The sequence below is a fragment of the Dendrobates tinctorius genome, unplaced genomic scaffold (assembly GCF_039654945.1).
Source record: "Dendrobates tinctorius isolate UK_male_01 unplaced genomic scaffold, ASM3965494v1 ptg000152l, whole genome shotgun sequence".
Lineage (NCBI taxonomy): Eukaryota > Metazoa > Chordata > Amphibia > Anura > Dendrobatidae > Dendrobates > Dendrobates tinctorius.
This window is the reverse complement of record NW_027361819.1, coordinates 1847550-1863919: the sequence shown is the minus strand read 5'-3', so window position 1 is coordinate 1863919 and position 16370 is coordinate 1847550. Positions and strand designations below refer to the sequence as shown.

The window sequence follows — 16370 nt, the reverse complement described above, 5'->3', positions numbered from 1 at the left end:
ATTTTTTCACCCCGAGTATTGTCTGAACACACTCAGACGTGGCCGACCTCCACCATGTGAACATCTCTTATGTCAGCCATATTTTTTATATATTTACTCCTGATTCTAGATTTCAAAGAATCACCTGGCTCAAGGCGTAGAAGTAAAGTAGTATGTGGTCATCAGCAGCTCCTGGTCCTGCAGAGCTGAACTCCGTCAATCCCTTGTCCTGTAGACCACTCACATCTCCATCTAGACTTCTATAACCAAAGATGTAGCGAGATCAGAGATTACCGAGAAGCTTTTATGAGAACTGTCCATACGTAAACAGTTTAACCAACGAGACTCCCTTATGTAGAGATTTATTGGGGCAGATGCCTCCATACAGGGACATTCACCTCGTACATTGGAAGCTTTCTGGACCACACGCTAAACGTAGAAACAAAACACGGTGGTGCAGAAAGGGCCTGATGTCTCCTACAGCTTCACAACCCCTGATCAGTACTGAAATAGGGAAACTGATTCACAAGTTTTCCTATGTCCCCCTTGAAGTGCCAAAGACATTGGTGGGATCTCAGTTTAAGGCCAGGAATATATGCAGCCTCACACTCCGGTCCCAAGTGTCGGCAGCAGTGCCGGGTATTGATTCAAGAGACTTGTGCAAGTGTGACCCCGGCCTAAGACCTCTCCATCAGACGTCCGAGAGGCATGTACGAGCTCCATCAGTATTTTCATGGATAGAACATGTACCCGTTGTGGCCTTTGCGGCTGCTCACATATCCATGTTTTTGCAGACTGAGTGGTTCTGAAAATTCACAGATAAAAATCACAGACCGGATCGCCCCAGCCCCACAATGAGTATTTGGTCAATTTTCCATAAAATTTCCTCATCTTGTTAAAGTCTATGGAAAAAATCTGCAAACAAAACGTATATTTAATGCAAGAGAGATTGACATGTTGTGGATTTCAAATTTGCGCCAGTTTCCACAGCATTAGAAAAGTAAAAGTGTAGTTTGACGTTTATCTGCTTTTTGTGCAAGAATATACAGTGTCAAAAATACAACAAATACTTATCCTGGGAAGCCTTAAGGGGGGGCTGTGGTTCCTTCATTCTCAGGATTATAAATCCCAGCAGTCAATAACGTTATGACATGTCCTTTCCAAATACCACCAGTCAATGTGATGGAAATAACCCGTTAATAATAAACAACCAACGACGGAGACAATTCACACATTAACATTTAATCTCAGCTTCTTATTGTTACAGAAACTCCATTAAACACATAGAAGACAACATGTAGGGGTTCAGTGAAGGAGGCGGTGAAGGTGTGTAAGTGTCTGATGGGGTCACACAGCTCATAGAAGGACAGACGCCCGGCCTCATAGTCTAAGAAGAACCCAATTGTCGGACATGTTGGCTTTACACTGAGGGTTAATATATTGGAGTTGTGCCATACTTTATATTCTCCATTATTTATATCTAAACACCAGGATTTATCATTATATCCAATACTAGACTGTCGTCCTTTCTTCTCTACACTGAGATAGGACAATCCGATCATACATCTTCCTATCTGGTTCCACTCTACCTCCCAGTAATGTTGTCCTGAGGAGAAACCACATCTGCTTAATACCTGAGCATAAGTAAGAAATCTCCCTGGTGATTCTGGTCTTTCCTGTTGGTTTTTTTCTGAATCTGTTGCTGTTTTCAGATCTTCTGATATCTTCACCCATCTATGAGCAGTGTCCACATCCAGGAATATGTCGGGGACATGGACCCCGAGCTCTGATGTTACATTGGTTACAATATCCCTCATAGATCGGTGTAAGGTCAGTGAGATCAGAACCTCATCCAGATCCTCCTCAGAACTGACCTCTCCACCATCTCCCCGTGTCCTTATCCTCTACACGACTACTTACTGTGATGTCACTTTCTTGTAACAGTCTTATTGGGTCGGTGACACGACACATCTCCTCCACCTGACGCATCTTCCTGGACAGCTCTTCCTCCTGTGTTTCCAGCTTCTTGATCAGATCAGATATCTGGGACACAATCTTCTCCTCCTGCCTGGAGACCTCGCTCAGCGCTTTCTTTTCCGCCATTTCCAGTTGCTTTTTAATGTCCATAAATCTCTTACTGATGTTCTTCATCTTATTGGAGGCTTTCTCCTGGATCTTCCTCTTTCGATCCTGCAGATTCTGGACTCTTGTCTGAAGTTCTGCTTTTTGTGGGTTTAGTTCATCCAGATATTCCCTCAGTTCCTTTCTCTTCTTCTCAGAAGCCTCATCTAGAAGTTCCACCCGGTGTCCTCGGTGTTCACCAACCAGACAGCAGGACACACACAGACAAGCCGCGTCCTGCGGGCAGTAATACTCCAGAATCTTCTTGTGATGGGAACATTTTTTGTAACCAAAAGAGCCAGTGGGCTCTATTAATATGTGATCTAATGCCTTGTTGTGGGCTGTCAGGTGGTAGTCACATAGGGAGCTCTCACACTGCAGACATGTCCTTACAGCCGGTACAGGAGACTTTGTACAGTAAGCACAGAAGATCCTGGTCTCCTCCATATCAGGCTGAGTAGATGAGAAACGCTCCACTATGTTCCTCAGCTTCCAGTTCTTCTCCAGGGTCGGACGCTCCGGATATTCCGCTCTGCAGTCAGGACAGGAATACCCTCCAGCCGCCTACTGGGAATCCAGCACACTCACAATACACGAGCGGCAGAAGTTGTGTTCACATCTCAGGGATACGGGATCTGTATAGAGGCTCAGGCAGATGGAGCAGTTCAGCTCGTCCCGCAGATGCCATTGTAGTGGGAAAGAGCGGGAACTGAAAGTGAGTTTCCTCCCAGTAGAAAGGAAGGGGGTTACTGGGAATAATTAAGGCCTCTTTCACACATCAGTTTTTTGCCTTCAGGCGCGATCCGGCTTTTTTTTGTAAAACTGGATCCGGCAAAATGCAATGCCGGATCCAGTTTTTCCCCATTGACTTGCATTAGCGCTGGATCGTGCCGGATGGCATTGCGTTTCATCCGTTTTTTGCCGGATCCGGCAACTTGTCTCATTCCGGCGTCTGGAAAAAACGGCTACTGTAACGTTTTTTGTCTCCGGCGAAAAAGCCGGAAGCGCCGGATCCGGCGCTTCCAGCTTTTTGCTACAATGAAAGTCTATGGGCGCCGGAATGCGCCGGATCCAGAAAAAGACGGATCCAGCCACCGGATCCGGTTTTTTTAAGTCTGCGCATGCTCAGATCCAATTGGCCAGCCCCCAGGAACAGATATAACCTGCTAGACGGATACAGCAAAAAAACGGATCCGTTTCTACAGTTCTCCAAAATTTATGCCGGATCCGTTTTTTCTAAAAATAGCCGGATCCTGCCTGACTGCAAAAAACTGATGTGTGAAAGTAGCCTTACCCATTCAGCTCCATGGTTGTGCTCACTGCCAAAATTCCTTTTCCCCCTGCTGTTTGCTTAGCTTCTTCCCACCAGACTGGGGGCTGGAAGGAGTCCAGGAGACTTAGGCCTCTTTCACACTTTAGTCTTTTGAAGTCAGTTCCAAACCGTTAGGCTATGTGCACACAGTGTGGATCCTCCCGCGGATTTTACTAAATCCGCAGGTCAAATGACCTGCATTTTTCCTGCGGATTTAGTGCCTTTTTTGTGTGGTTTTACTGCTGTCAGTAGTGTTGAGCATTCCGATACCGCAAGTATCGGGTATCGGCCGATACTTGCTGTATCGGAATTCCGATACCGACTTCCGATATTTTTTCAATATCGGAATTCGGCATCGGAATCGGAAGTTCAAAGTTGATTGACAGACTGACGTCATCATGATGCGCGGTGTGTGCGCATCATGATGCGCCGTCATTTCGGGCCTGCCGGGGGTCTCTGCCGGCCTGCCGGGGGGCTGTGCCGGCCTGCCGGGGGGCTGTGTGGACTGCCCGGGGTCTGTACCGGCCTGCCGGGGGGCTGTGCCGGCCTGCCGGTGGTCTGTGCACCCTGTGGGGGTCTGTACCGGCCTGCCGGGGGGCTGTGCCGGCCTGCCGGTGGTCTGTGCACCCTGTGGGGGTCTGTACCGGCCTGCCGGGGGGCTGTGCCGGCCTGCCGGGGGGCTGTGCACCCTGTGGGGGTCTGTACCGGCCTGCCGGGGGGCTGTGCCGGCCTGCCGGGGGGCTGTGCTGATGTCCGGGGGTCTGTGCAAGCATCGTCCGATGGGACTACAAGTCCCATCGGGCGATGCCTGCTACCATGACAGTGATTGACACATTAGCCAATGATGGGACAGTAGTAGTCCCATCATCCGGCTAATGTGTTAAATGTTAAAAAAAAAAAAAAAAAATACTACATGCATGCTACATACATACTATATACTACATACATACTGCATACCACATACATACATACATACATACCACATACATACATACCACATACATAGACATATAACATAGAGTAACATACTTACCAATACTTGTCACATTGTTCCCTGAAGCCATTGTCTTTTCCGGAATAAATATTAACATAACAAACCACAAAAATACTCACCCACGATCCGAAGCAGTCCACGAGTGTGTCCCACGACGATCTTGGGTAGAGAACACAGCAATGGCATAAAGTGAGACTAGGGACTTTTTTTTTTTTAAGTGGCGGAGGAATACAGTGCGGAAGGATACCTACCTTCCGTCATTGGATTCCTGCAGCCCGTAGAGAACGGCAGCATCATCTGATGCTGCAGTTCTCTACCCAAGATCGTCGTGGGACACACTCGTGGACTGCTTCGGATCGTGGGTGAGTATTTTTGTGGTTTGTTATGTTAATATTTATTCCGGAAAAGACAATGGCTTCGGGGAACAATGTGACAAGTATTGGTAAGTATGTTACTCCATGTTATATGTACTGTATGTCTATGTATGTATTGTATGAATGTATTGTATGTATGTAGTATATATGTGGTATGTATGTAGCATGTAGTATGTATGTAGTATGTATGTAGCATGCAGTATGTATGTAGTATGTATGTAGCATGCATGTAGCATGCAGTATGTATGTAGCATGCATGTAGTATATATGTAGTATGTATGTAGCATGCATGTAGTATATATGTAGTATGTATGTAGCATGTATGTAGTATGTATGTGGTATGTATGTAGCATGTAGTATGTATGTAGCATGCATGTAGTATATATGTAGTATGTATGTAGCATGTAGCATGCATGTAGCATGTATGTAGCATGCATGTAGTATGTAGCATGCATGTAGTATATATGTAGTATATATGTAGTATGTATGTAGCATGTATGTAGTATGTATGTGGTATGTATGTAGCATGTAGTATGTATGTAGCATGCATGTAGTATGTATGTAGCATGCATGTAGTATGTATGTAGCATGCATGTAGTATGTATGTAGCATGTATGTAGTATGTATGTGTATGTATGTAGTATGTAGCATGTATGTAGTATGTATGTGGTATGTATGTAGCATGTAGTATGTATGTAGCATGCATGTAGTATGTATGTAGCATGCATGTAGTATGTATGTAGCATGCATGTAGTATGTATGTAGCATGTATGTAGTATGTATGTAGTATGTAGCATGTATGTAGTATGTATGTAGCATGCATGTAGTATGTATGTAGTATGTAGCATGTATGTAGTATGTATGTGGTATGTATGTAGCATGTATGTAGCATGCATGTAGCATGTAGTATGTATGTGGTATGTATGTAGCATGTATGTAGCATGTAGTATGTATGTAGCATGCATGTAGTATGTATGTAGTATTTTTTTTTTTTTTTAACATTTAACACATTAGCCGGATGATGGGACTACTACTGTCCCATCATTGGCTAATGTGTCAATCACTGTCATGGTAGCAGGCATCGCCCGATGGGACTTGTAGTCCCATCGGACGATGCCTGCACAGACCCCCGAAGCCTGCACAGCCCCCCGGCAGGCCGGCACAGCCCCCCGGCAGGCCGGCACAGCCCCCCGGAGCCTGCACAGCCCCCCGGCAGGCCGGCACAGACCACCGGAGCCTGCACAGACCACCGGCAGGCCGGCACAGCCCCCCGGCAGGCCGGCACAGACCACCGGAGCCTGCACAGACCCCCTGGCAGGCCGGCACAGCCCCCCGAAAGGCCCGTACAGACCCCAGAGAGGCTGTACAAGGGCAGGAAAGGGTTTTTCTTATTCCGATACCGGAAGTCCCATAGACTTGAATGGGACTTCCGGTATCGGAATCGGCGATACCGATACTTTTTTTAAAGATCGGCCGATACCATCCGATACGATACTTTGAAGTATCGGACGGTATCGCTCAACTCTAGCTGTCAGACATTGCTTTTCAGTGATGCTTCCACAGAATTTTTCAAAAAGTAAAACTCATGAAATAGACCTGGACAGAAGTGGTGGTTCCCCTGAAATATTGTGACAAAGGGACATGTTACATCACGGTGTGTCCACTAATTAGCATCACAGGTGTAATGACCAGGCCGAATGTTCCCTGCTATCCACCCCCACACGGTGTCCGCAGCCGAAGGAATTATGACACACACCGGTCTCAGAGATAACAGTTGCCTTTACTTCAGCAGGAACGGGAATTATAACTTGCAACAAATAAGTCGCAGTCTCTCATGGGTCGTCCACGGCAATTACAGTTCACACTTAGATGCTGGGATGTGATTGGGGTCTGGAGCTTTAAGAGCACTGGACAGTGTCTTTTGGTATTTTACAGTAGGAGGTAGATGCAGCAATTAGAGGTTACAGACCTGTACTTGGGGTTATCTCCACAGTGTGTCACGGCACCTGCACAAGTACTTATAGATGAATGTAGAAACTGTGGTGAATCCGGTCAGCAATTCTTTACGTGTGCTGAATCCTGTCAGCAATACTTTACGTGTGGTGAATCCGGTCAGCAATACTTTACGTGTGGTGAATCCTGTCAGCAATACTTTACGTGTGGTGAATCCTGTCAGCAATACTTTACGTGTGGTGAATCGGGTCAGCAATACTTTACGTGTGGTGAATCCTGTCAGCAATACTTTACGTGTGGTGAATCCTGTCAGCAATTCTTTACGTGTGCTGAATCCTGTCAGCAATACTTTACGTGTGGTGAATCCGGTCAGCAATACTTTACGTGTGGTGAATCCGGTCAGCAATACTTTACGTGTGCTGAATCCTGTCAGCAATACTTTACGTGTGGCGAATCCTGTCAGCAATACTTTACGTGTGGCGAATCCTGTCAGCAATACTTTACGTGTGGCGAATCCTGTCAGCAATACTTTACGTGTGCTGAATCCTGTCAGCAATACTTTACGTGTGCTGAATCCTGTCAGCAATACTTTACGTGTGCTGAATCCTGTGAGCAATACTTTACGTGTGCTGAATCCTGTCAGCAATACTTTACGTGTGGTGAATCCGGTCAGCAATACTTTACGTGTGCTGAATCCTGTCAGCAATACTTTACGTGTGGTGAATCCTGTCAGCAATACTTTACGTGTGGTGAATCGGGTCAGCAATACTTTACGTGTGGTGAATCCTGTCAGCAATACTTTACGTGTGGTGAATCCTGTCAGCAATTCTTTACGTGTGCTGAATCCTGTCAGCAATACTTTACGTGTGGTGAATCCGGTCAGCAATACTTTACGTGTGGTGAATCCGGTCAGCAATACTTTACGTGTGCTGAATCCTGTCAGCAATACTTTACGTGTGGCGAATCCTGTCAGCAATACTTTACGTGTGGCGAATCCTGTCAGCAATACTTTACGTGTGGCGAATCCTGTCAGCAATACTTTACGTGTGCTGAATCCTGTCAGCAATACTTTACGTGTGCTGAATCCTGTCAGCAATACTTTACGTGTGCTGAATCCTGTGAGCAATACTTTACGTGTGCTGAATCCTGTCAGCAATACTTTACGTGTGGCGAATCCTGTCAGCAATACTTTACGTGTGGCGAATCCTGTCAGCAATACTTTACGTGTGGCGAATCCTGTCAGCAATACTTTACGTGTGGCGAATCCTGTCAGCAATACTTTACGTGTGGCGAATCCTGTCAGCAATACTTTACGTGTGGCGAATCCTGTCAGCAATACTTTACGTGTGGCGAATCCTGTCAGCAATACTTTACGTGTGGCGAATCCTGTCAGCAATACTTTACGTGTGGTGAATCCGGTCAGCAATACTTTACGTGTGGTGAATCCGGTCAGCAATACTTTACGTGTGCTGAATCCTGTCAGCAATACTTTACGTGTGCTGAATCCTGTCAGCAATACTTTACGTGTGCTGAATCCTGTCAGCAATACTTTACGTGTGGCGAATCCTGTCAGCAATACTTTACGTGTGGCGAATCCTGTCAGCAATACTTTACGTGTGGCGAATCCTGTCAGCAATACTTTACGTGTGGCGAATCCTGTCAGCAATACTTTACGTGTGCTGAATCCTGTCAGCAATACTTTACGTGTGGCGAATCCTGTCAGCAATACTTTACGTGTGGCGAATCCTGTCAGCAATACTTTACGTGTGCTGAATCCTGTCAGCAATACTTTACGTGTGCTGAATCCTGTCAGCAATACTTTACGTGTGCTGAATCCTGTCAGCAATACTTTACGTGTGGTGAATCCTGTCAGCAATACTTTACGTGTGGTGAATCCGGTCAGCAATACTTTACGTGTGCTGAATCCTGTCAGCAATACTTTACGTGTGGCGAATCCTGTCAGCAATACTTTACGTGTGGCGAATCCTGTCAGCAATACTTTACGTGTGCTGAATCCTGTCAGCAATACTTTACGTGTGGCGAATCCTGTCAGCAATACTTTACGTGTGGCGAATCCTGTCAGCAATACTTTACGTGTGGCGAATCCTGTCAGCAATACTTTACGTGTGGCGAATCCTGTCAGCAATACTTTACGTGTGGCGAATCCTGTCAGCAATACTTTACGTGTGGCGAATCCTGTCAGCAATTCTTTACGTGTGGCGAATCCTGTCAGCAATACTTTACATGTGGTGAATCCTGTCAGAAATAGAATGATGTCTGTACAGTGTAGAGGGAACTTAGGCTTTTACGCTTGCAGGAGATCTTGAGGTAAAAACCTCCACATGTGTTCTGCTCTCCCTAAAGGCATCCCTCAGACTAAATCAACATTCTAGACTTGCCTGGAAAAACAGCCCCTCCTATTGACCATGTGACTAGGAGCTGGCCAATAGGAGACCAAATTCACATCTCAGAGATCCTTACAAAACAATAATTCAGTCATTGTACACTTTCACCATTAGATGGCGACAGAACACAGCAAACGAGAAATGCATCTAAAATGAAGGTGACTAGAAATGGAGAATTACAGCTCACAAATAATGTAGAGCAGGGGTCCCCAACCGCCGGTCCGCGGCCCAGCACCGGGCCACTGCAGTGCCCTTGCCGGTCCGCGGACACAAGGGGAGCCAGGGGCGGTCAGTGGCGTAGCGGGGGCTGGGGCGGCGCGCAGCAGTTCTTAGCGGCGGCCAGGGAGCGATCCAAGCAGCTCCGCTGCCTGCATGAGGGAATAGCAGGAGCGGAGCTGCAAGGACCCGTCCACTGCGTCCAGCTTCCTGCCCGCCGCCCGCGCCATGAGGGGAGTGATGGGGAGAGGGGAGTGATGGGGTGAAGGCAATGATGGGGAGAAGGGAGTGATGGGGTGAAGGCAATGATGGGGAGAAGGGAGTGATGGGGTGAAGGCAATGATGGAGAGACGTCAGTGATGGGGTGAAGGCAATGATGGGGAGACAGCAGTGATGGGGTGAAGGAAATGGAGAGATGGCAGTGATGGGGTGAAGGCAATGATGGAGAGATGGCAGTGATGGGGTGAAGGCAATGATGGAGAGATGGCAGTGATGGGGTGAAGGCAATGATGGAGAGATGGCAGTGATGGGGTGAAGGCAATGATGGAGAGACGTCAGTGTGGGGTGAAGGCAATGATGGGGAGACAGCAGTGATGGGGTGAAGGCAATGATGGGGAGATGGCAGTGATGGGGAGAAGGGAGTGATGGGGTGAAGGCAATGATGGGGAGAAGGGAGTGATGGGGTGAAGGCAATGATGGGGAGAAGGGGGTGATGGAGCACTTATTCAAAACCTATGGTGAGTTGAGTCACATTATAAATGTTATTTAATTATAAGTATGCACTGCTACACTACAACCGTGTCCATAGCCCCGCCCCCTTATGACCAAAGCCCCGCCCCTGCCACACCTCCATCCCCGCCCTGCCGGGCCATGGAAGAATGGTCTTGCTTGAAACCGGTCCCTGGTGCAAAAAAGGTTGGGGACCACTGATGTAGAGAGCCAGTTAGAGAGTGAGCAGTAGTATACAGAAGCTACTCACAATTCAGTATTACTTAAAGGGACAGACACACTCTGGACCGGGTCTCAGAAATAACTTGAATCTGACAAAAATAATAGCTAAAAAAATCTATGAAAACGAACAAATGAAAGTCAGACACTGCTTTTCAGCCATGTTCCCACAAAATTTTTCAAAAAATAACTCATGAAATAGGCCTGGACAGAAATGATGGTACCCCTGAAAATAATGTGACAAAAGGGACATGTTACATTGCGGTGTGTCCACTAATTATCATCACCGGTGTCTACAATCTTGGACTCAGTGAGTGGCCTGTATAGAGGCTACAGCTGCTCACTGTGCTGTGTGGTGACATGGTGTGTATCACACTCAACATGGACCTGTGGAAGCGAAGGAAAGAGTTGTCTCAGGAGATTAGAAGGAAAATTATAGACAAAAATGGTAAAGGTAAAAGTTATAAGACCATCTCCAAGCAGCTCGATGTTCCTGTGACTACAGTTGCACATATTATTCAGAAATGTAAGCTCCATGGGACTGTAGCCGACCTCCCTGGACGTGGCCGCAGGAGGGAAACTGATGACAAATCAAAGAGACGGATAATACGAATGGTAACAAAAAAGCCCAGAAAAACTACTAAACAGATTATGTTCCTTGAGCTTGAAGTTCACCTTTACTCAGTGTCAGATTGCACCATGTGTCGTTCTATGAGCCAAAGTTCATGGGAGACAATCAAGGAGGACCCATTGTTGAAAAAAAAAAAATCCTAAAAAACCAGACTGGAATTTGCCAAACTACATGTTGACAAGTAACAAAGCTTCTGGGAGAATGTCCTATGGACAGATGAGACAAAAATGGAACTTGTTGGCAAGGCACCTCAGCTCTATGTTCACAGACGGAAAAATGAAGCATATCAAGAAAAGAACACTGTCCCTACTGTGAAACATGGAGGAGGCTCTTATGTTCAGGGGTTGCTTTGCTGCATCTGGCACAGGGTGTCTAGAATCTGTGTAGGGTACTCACTCCTGTTTGCACCTTGCTCAAGATATATTCAGAGCCATAGTCTGATCTAAACTAGTCTGATCTACACATCTTTCAAAGTACAAGTTTCTAAGTACATTACTTTGAATTCGACTAGAATTGGACAGGAATTGACTGTAAGGTAATGGGATAGAACACCACTACAATGTTTCTGCTTCTTTTCACCTTCACCCCCATACTACTTTCTTCCTATCTCCTGCAATCCCTCCACCTAGTAAGGAACTAGTCATTTCTCCCTCCATCCTCACCAGCCATCTCACCTCCTCCTCAGAACTGTTCCTCCACAAACAATCCTTTTCCCCCCACAGACAAACACAGCCACATCATGTCCTATCCTGCTCCTACCTTCTAACACTATATTGCATATGCATATCGGCTATCTCCTATTGATGTGAATAGCAGGCGGATGTGTTCGTCCTGGCCACGGCCATTATACAGTAGACAGAGCAGCTCTGTAACCGGTCAGTTCTGGCCACCGCCAACACAGAACAGCTGATCGGCAGGGGTGCCGCATCACCACAGAACAGACATTGATCCTAAGGCCGGGATCACACACACGAGAAACTCGGACGAGTCTCGCATCTAAATATCCGGCACTCAGGAGCGGAGTATGCGGCTCCATGTATTTCTACGCTCCGATCTGAGTGCCGGGTATTGAGATACGAGACTCGTCTGAGTTTCTCGCGTGTGTGATCCCGGCCTAAGGCAATCGGTGCTAAAGTCGTGGACACCTCTAAACCCGTTACATACAATACTACATCAATGATCATTACTATCACTTCACTGTATCTAGAGTCAGGATGTAACCAGTGCTGCAGCCAGACTCTGTGTGACTTGCTGGGAATTGTAGTGCTGTGCACAACCAGAGGGAAAGTTGGCAGCATTTAGACATTTTTGTTTCAAGTTGAAATAAGTCATGTGACATTGGCTTTTAGGATCGCTACTTGCAATAGGTGGCGCTAGAGTTCTCATCCTCTTCCTCTCTGAAGAGACAATTTGCAAGTTGAAATAACCTAATCTTAATATTTCACCTGCTTTGCTTCTATATTTTAGGATAGATACACGGCTCAGCAGTCAGTATCACACAGGAGAGGATTAGATACACGGCTCAGCAGTCAGTATCACACAGGAGAGGATTAGATACACGGCTCAGCAGTCAGTATCACACAGGAGAGGATTAGATACACGGCTCAGCAGTCCGTATCACACAGGAGAGGATTAGATACACGGCTCAGGAGTCAGTATCACACAGGATAGGATTAGATACACGGCTCAGCAGTCAGTATCACACAGGAGAGGATTAGATACACGGCTCAGCAGTCAGTATCACACAGGAGAGGATTAGATACACGGCTCAGCAGTCAGTATCACACAGGAGAGGATTAGATACACGGCTCAGCATTCAGTATCACACTGGAGAGGATTAGATACACGGCTCAGCAGTCAGTATCACACAGGAGAGGATTAGATACACGGCTCAGCACTTACCTGCAGGGATCTCATCACTCTTTGCCATCAGTAGAAGCCTCAGGGTCTAATAAAGTTTCCATTGCTCTCACCTGACTGACACTGAGGCATGATGGGACATGTAGTCCTGAGAGGACGGCACAGGTGTTATTATGTGGTGGATAATGACCGGTTTCCAGTAGTATTTGCTCCGGGATCAGCGGCTTCTCTGGGGCCGTCTCCCTCGTTCTCGTGGATTTTGCAGCCCTTTGATTGGACGGAGCCGGTTTGGAGCATTTTCCATCAGGATCCGCTGCACAGACCGGACGGCGCTGACTGATCTCCCACCATCTCCTCAGACCTCCGCCTGCACATATACAATTCATATATTGGACACATTTTGTTTTTCTTTCCTTTCTAGGATCCAGAATTCATGCGGACCACTTGTATAATGACTGCAGACGGCCCTGGAGGGCCCCGTGGATTACAGTGGTCTAGAGCAGCGTCTCAGGGGTCAGCGACACTTCTCTATAGTGTTTGGGGGGCCCATTACGCCGGGGTCAGACGAGCCATGTGCCATCAGAAGTTATCATGGCTGCACTTCTCCATACAGTACTATGGTGTGAGGAGCCCGGAGGCTGTGCGCCCATAAGTAGCTTTTGGTGCGTTTTTGACGCCTCTTCCGGTTCCCACCAGGTGGATGGGATGTATAGACGCCTACGGCCCTCTGGGCTTTTACTTTGCTCAGTGTAAACTCACCTGTGGTTTTGTCTTTCATATCCACAACATCTTGATTTCTCTCGCCGGTACTCTGAGTTTTCTATGTGGACTTTCCCAACAGATTCCCATTAGATGTTGAAAATCCCCAAGAAAAAACCCACATGCGTTTTTAGTGCGTTTCCCAGCAAAATGACGGCTGCCAGATGTTGATTTTCCTGGATTCAAAAAGGCGAAAAATATTTCTATTCACCTCTTGTCAGCCCTCACCTTCTCCTTACAGATACTCAAAGTTCTGGTTGAGTCTCCGTCACGGGACCCGTCCGGTCTTCAGAGCCTCCCGCTCTGACTAGGCCTCGGGACGTCATGATGGCACTTGTGACATAGGCTTTGACGGACGACACCACTAGACTTGTGAGGAATAAGGGGAGCAGAGCAGAGAAGGTGAGGGCCGGGAAGTGGTGAGAATTATTATTTTTTCACCCTAGGCTTTTTCTGAACACACTCGGACGTGGCCGACCTCCACCATGTGAACATCTTTTATGTCTGCTATATTTTTTTATATATTTACTCCTGATTTTAGATTTCAAAGAATCACCTAGCTCAAGGCGTAGAAGTAAAGTAGTATGTGGTCATCAGCAACTTCCAGCGCTGCAGAGCTGAACTCCGTGAATCCTCTGTCTTGTAGATGTGGCGCCCCTGAGGCTCAGTCGACACAGAGGTACTGCACCTCCTCCTGAGGTGTGATACCCCACCATCCACGTAAGGTGGAGACTCCCAACCACACTCCAACACCTGCACCCCACACAGTAGTATAGCAAAGCACCCATTGGTAGCTCCCTGCTTGGAACACAAAACGTGCTGGGAGGTGGGTGGAGTTAGTTTATATTACAAAGAGCGGGAAGAGTTTAGGAGTCAGTCATTCAGTCACTGAGAGTGAGTTAGGATGCAGAAGGACAGAGAAGATCCCCGGGAGAGGGATGGATGAAGGAAGTGCTGCAGCAGGCCACAGTAACCTTGGTCTGCTGGCAGAGGAAAGAGACATAGCAAGGAAACCTGATTTTTCCATAGAAAGAAAGGATTAGTACGGAACATGAGGAGTAAAAGAGAACAGAGGACGTGGGTTACAGGAGAACCCTTCCTAGAAGTTCTAAGCGCTAGGCCGGGGCCCGGTCCCCGAGGTTGTATGGATACTAATGATCCTGCAGCAGACACCGGAAGAGTAGAAGTTAACAAGACTTTATTCCCACATCAGACTTGGGGGCACAACATCATCAGAGAAGTGAGCCGGGACTAGGAAGCAAGGAGTCCTCGAAGCAGGCTACAGCTGTCTGCTGTACAAGGAAAGTTTATGCGAACATTGAACAGGAGGAACTCCAGTGTAACTCAGTACTAGTAGGAGTACTTCACACCAAAGGCGCTATAAGAGGAGACGTTCAGAAAAGCACATGTTGGCGGAGTGTTGGAAAGGAGTATTCCACCTGGCCTGGTGGTTGACTGAGTCCCTGATCCAGAGGATACGGCATGGAGGCAGGCACCTGTTTGCACAACAGACTGTGTAAAGCTTTGGAACTACATGCTCTGGTGTCCTCCACTTATTCCTGCGCCAACACACCCGGCACTGCTACATCTGGGTGCCCGACGCTGCCTCACCCACACCTGCCCTTTGCCTCCACATCTACACTGCCCTGGGACTACAGCTCCACCTGTGGGGAGCTATAACATCTTTGCTGCGCCATACCACCAGTCCCAGAGGATCTGCATGCAGCTTCGGCTTAACACCTCCCTTGCCGAACACCACAGGTGGCGTCACAAACTATTCATTTAATCCACTACATCTCACCATTCAATCTCCCTTTTACTTGGGCGCCCAGGGCCACGGACCGGGTCACCGCTGCTGTGAAATTCCCATCTGAGAGACCGGCCCAGTACGGAGTACCCCACAGCCCTGGGAGGGCGACCCATAGACCACTCACATCTCTAGCTAGACTTCTTTAACCAAAGATGCAGCGAGTTCACCGAGAAGCTTCAATAACTGTCCATACGGAAACAGTTTAAGCAACAAGACTTTCTTATGTAGAGATTTGTTGGGAGAGATGCCTCCATACAGAGACATTCACCTCACACATTGGAAGCCTTTCTGGACCACATGCTAAACGTAGAAGCAAATCACGGTGGTGCAGAAAGGGTCTGATGTCTCCTACAGCTTCACAACCCCTGATCAGTCCTGAAATAGGGAAACTGATCAAGAGGAACAAAAGAAAACCTATTAAAGTGCCATAGACATTGGTGGGATCTCAGTTTAAGGCCGGGGTCACACTTGCATGTGCAACGCAAGAAACTTGTGCATCAATACCCAGCACTGCCACCGGCACTTGGGAATGGAGTGTGCGGCTGCATAGAAATACATCCAGCCTCACACTGCGGCCCCGAGTGTCGGCAGCAGTGCCGGGTTTTGATTCAAGAGACTCGTGCGAGTTTCTCGCATTGCACTCACAAGTGTGATCCTGGCCTAAGACCTCCATCAGACGTCTGTGAGGCATGTACGAGCTCCATCAGTATTTTCATGATAGAACATGTACCCGTTGTGGCCTTTGCGGCTGCTCACATATCCATGTTTTTTGCAGACCGAGTGGTTCTGAAAATTCACAGATAAAAATCACAGACTGCACGTGGATCGCCCCAGCCCCACAATGAGAATTTGGTCAATTTTCCATGCACTTTCCTCATCTCGTTGAAGTCTGCAAAGAAAACGTATATTTTATGCAAGAGAGATTGACATGTTGTGGATTTAAAATTTGCACCAGTCAGTTTCCGCAGGATTAAAAAAAAAAGCACAATGGGTGTGAGATGTAGAGAA

The 16370-nt window shown here is 47.3% G+C and overlaps 1 pseudogene; it reads right to left on the bottom strand.

Moving 5' to 3' along the window:
- Positions 1-1033: 1033 nt before the first annotated feature.
- LOC141050626 (tripartite motif-containing protein 16-like) lies at positions 1034-2942 on the bottom strand (annotated as a pseudogene).
- Positions 2943-16370: the final 13428 nt, after the last annotated feature.